This window comes from Mus caroli (assembly GCF_900094665.2).
Source record: "Mus caroli chromosome 6 unlocalized genomic scaffold, CAROLI_EIJ_v1.1 6_unlocalized, whole genome shotgun sequence".
Taxonomy (NCBI): Eukaryota; Metazoa; Chordata; class Mammalia; order Rodentia; family Muridae; genus Mus; species Mus caroli.
The window spans coordinates 3,940-7,878 of NW_018388436.1; positions in this window are offsets into that span (position 1 = coordinate 3,940).

Below are 3,939 nucleotides of genomic sequence, written 5' to 3' on the forward strand. Positions count from 1 at the left end.
GGGGGTGACTGAGGCCAGTCTGAGGCAGAGACTGACAGAGGTCTCATTGCAGCTTTGGCTATCAGAAAAGGACCTAATAGCAGTCCTATTAATAAAAGAGCTTAATAATCACAGATATATTTTTAGGAATTCTAAAGGGTCATCATTAAGACTTAAGTCATCTATTTGTCTATATAGCATCACTACAAGATAGTATATCTTCATGGATCTGTAGAGATCTGCTCCAAAGGGGTGTGCTCCTACTTAGTGATTATTATATATGCTTAATTATAACAGGAAAAGCATATTAATAACAGGAATCTTTCCTAAACTGAGTCCCTCATAGCCTTGTTTAATGAGGGCTCACCCGTCACAGATTATATAATAATCAGAGGAAGGCCACTTCAGGATGATCACCTGCTAGTTATTAGCTTGTCCCATTATGGCTCTTGACATATCCAGCCACTTTGCAGAGGGTGTTTATCAGCTGTAGGGGTCTCCCAGCAGAATTTTTTGGTTACTTATATACTATACTCTCATCTGCAAATAACAATACTTTGACTTCTTTTCTAATTTGTATCCTCTTGGTCTATTTTAGTTGTCTTATTGGTTTATCCAGAACTTCAAGTACTGTATTGAATAGATAGGAGAATTGTAGACAGTCTTGTCTTGTTTTTAATTTAAATAGAGTTTTTATTTATTTATTTAATTTGATGTTGGCTATCAGCTTGCTGTATATTGCCTTTAATACATTTTGTTATTCCCTGATATCTTCTAGAGTTTTATTATGAAAGGGTGTTGTATTTTTGTCAAAGGGTTTTTTAGCATCTCATGAGACAATCATGCATTTGTTTTTCTTTAATTTTGTTTATATGATGGATTACATTGGTAGATTTTCATGTTTAACCATCAGTGTGTCTCTGGAATGAAACCTATTTGATCATGGTGGTTGACATTTTTGTTGTGCTCTTGGGCTCAGTTTATAAGAATTTTATTAAGTGTATTTACAACAATTTTCATAAGGAAAATTTGTCTGTAATTCTTTGGTGAATCTGTGTGTGGTTTGGCGATCATGGTGATTGTGACCTCATAAAATGAATTTGGCAATGTTCCTTCTATTTCTATTTTGTAGAAACATCTGATAATTTTTGGTATTTGTTCTTCTTTGAGTGTCTGGTAGAATTCTAGCCTGGGGGGCTTTTTGATTTGTGAGGAAGTTGGGAGAGACTTTTAATGACTGCTTCTACTTTCTTAGGTATTATAGGCTATTTAAATGGTTTATCTGATCTTGATTAACTTTGGTAAGTGGAATCTATCAAGAAATTTGTCCATTTCTTTCAGAACTTTCAATTTTGTGGAGTACAGATTTTTAAAGTGTGACCTAATGATTCTTCAGATTTCCTTGGTGCCTATTGATATGTCTCTGTTTTTCTTTCTGATTTTGTTCATTTGAATTTTCTCTTTCTGCATTTTAATTAGTATGGATAAGGATTTTTCTAGCTCATTGATTTTCTAGAAATACACAAAACTTTGTTTCATTGATTTTTTGTTGCTATTTTATTTATTTCAGTCCTAAGTTTGATTATTTCTTGTAATCTACTGCTCTTGGCTGTGCTTGCTTCTTTTTATTCTAGAGCTTTCTGGTACACTGTTAGGTTGCCAGTATGAGATCTCTCTATTTCTTTATGAAGTTACTTAATGCTATGGACTTTTCTCTTAGCACTGCTTTCATTGTGGCTCCTCAGTTTGGGTATATTGTGCACTCATTGTCATTGAATTCTAGGAAGTTTCTAATTTCTTTCTTTATCTTTACCGAGACATAGTGGTCATTCAGAAGGGAGTTGTTTAATTTCCATGAACTTGTAAACTTTTTGTTGTTGAAATCAAGCTTTAATCCCTGGTTGTTTGACTAGATATGGAGGGTTATTTTAATTTTCTTGTATCTGTTGAGACCTTTTTTTGTGACTAAATATGGTCAGTTCTGGAGATGTTTCCATGAGGTGCCGTGTAGTTATATTATTTTGTGTTTGGGTGACATGTTCTGTGATATCTTTTAGGTCCATTTGAATCATAATACCTGTTAGTTACATTATTTCTTTATTTAGTTTCTGTCTTGATAACCTGCCCATTGTTGAGAGTTGGGTGTTAATGTTTCCCGCTATTATTGAGTGGGGTTCTATGTATGATTTACACTCTAGTAATATTTCTTTTACAAATGTGGTGCTCTTACATTTGGGATGTAGATGTTAAGAATTCAGATGATCTGATAGATTTTTTTCTTTGATGTAAATAAAGTGTCCTTCTTCATATCTTTTGATTAACTTTACTTGGAAATACATTTTGATAGATATTAGAATTGGTATCCCAGTTTGCTTCTTACAGCCAATTGCTTGGAAAAACTTTTTCCAACACTTTACTAGGAGGTGATGTCTATCCTTTATGGTGAGGTGTGTTTCTTATATGCTATAAAAGGATGGATTCTATTTTCTTGTACATTCTGTTAGCCTGTGACTTTTTATTAGACAATTGATACTGAGAAATATTAATGACCAATAAATTCTAATTCTTGTTATTTTGTTGTTGTTGTTGTTGTTGTTGGTGGTGGTGGTGGTGGTAATGTGTGTGTGTTGTGTTTCCTTACTTTTGGTTTGCTTCTGTAAATTATTTATTTCTTATGTTTTCTTATGTGTAGTTGACCTCATTGGGTTAGAGTTTTTCTCTTAGTGTCTTCTGTAGGGATAATTTTGTGAATAGATATTGATTAAATTTGACTTTTTCATGAGCTATCTTGTTTTCTCCATATATAGTGATTGCAAATTTTGCTGGGTATAATAGTCTGGGTTGGCATTTGTGGTCTCTTAGAGTCTATAAGATATTTGTTCAGGCCCTTCTGACTTTTAGAGTCTCCATTGAAAATTCAGGTGTAATTCTAATAGGTCTGCCTTTATATTGAATCCAGGGGATTCAATGCACTTAGGTTATCTTTTAATTCTCTGGCCAATTCATCAATGTTCCAAGTGTCGAAGTGACTATTGCTAATATCTGAAATTTCTGCCTTTCTAGCCTTAATATATGTTATGTCCTACTCTATTGTTAAGACTTCTACTTCTAAGACATTAACCTTTGCCTTCAATTCTTTTACACGGCTCTGTGGTGTATTATTAATAAACCACGGCCTCTTGGAATGTACCTGTGTCTAGATTGATATTGAAAGACCCACAACGTGAGGACTCCCTCACGTTCTGACTCAGGAGAGGCGACACCCCAAAATCACCCACAAGAAACGATCTTGCTGCAACTGCAAGAGGATTTATATTCGAGAGCGCTCTCGGGCCCATGGTCATACACCACGCAGGGGTAGAGGACCATGGCGCCCTGAGTAGGTGAGTAAGGGGGTATTTAAAGGAAGAAACCACAACTCAAGGAGGTGGGGAGGGCATTGTTGGAAAATACCAAAAATACCAGTTAAGAGTCACAAGGAAGTATAAAGTCACAAGTGTCAGGTTATCTCTCAAGGCAGTTTCTAAGAGCCCCTAACAATCTAAGAGCCCCTAAAGGTAGCACATTTGCATTGCAGGTTCCAGTAATGGTCAGGGTGCCATTCTTTGAATTGAACCCAGGAAGCGGGTAGGTGGAGGAATGTCGCTATCTGTTTTATGACCAGTACTTGGAGCACTAAGCCACAAAGGCTACACTCCCAAGCCTGGGCCCAAAAGCCTCGAATTTTGTTTTTACTTTGCTATACTTTTTTAATACTTCTTCAATATGATTCCAAAATCTGGGTGTCCGTCTTAGACTGTCTGGCCCACATAGCAAACCTTAATCCCAAACCAGACCAAAAGCCACAATATGTACTAGAATGCTACTTGAATGAAGATTAATAACTGCCACTTGCGCTGTTGGAGGCAGGGATGCATGCCACAGTCAGGATGAAGGGCGTTGACTGACCTGCTTGAAAAA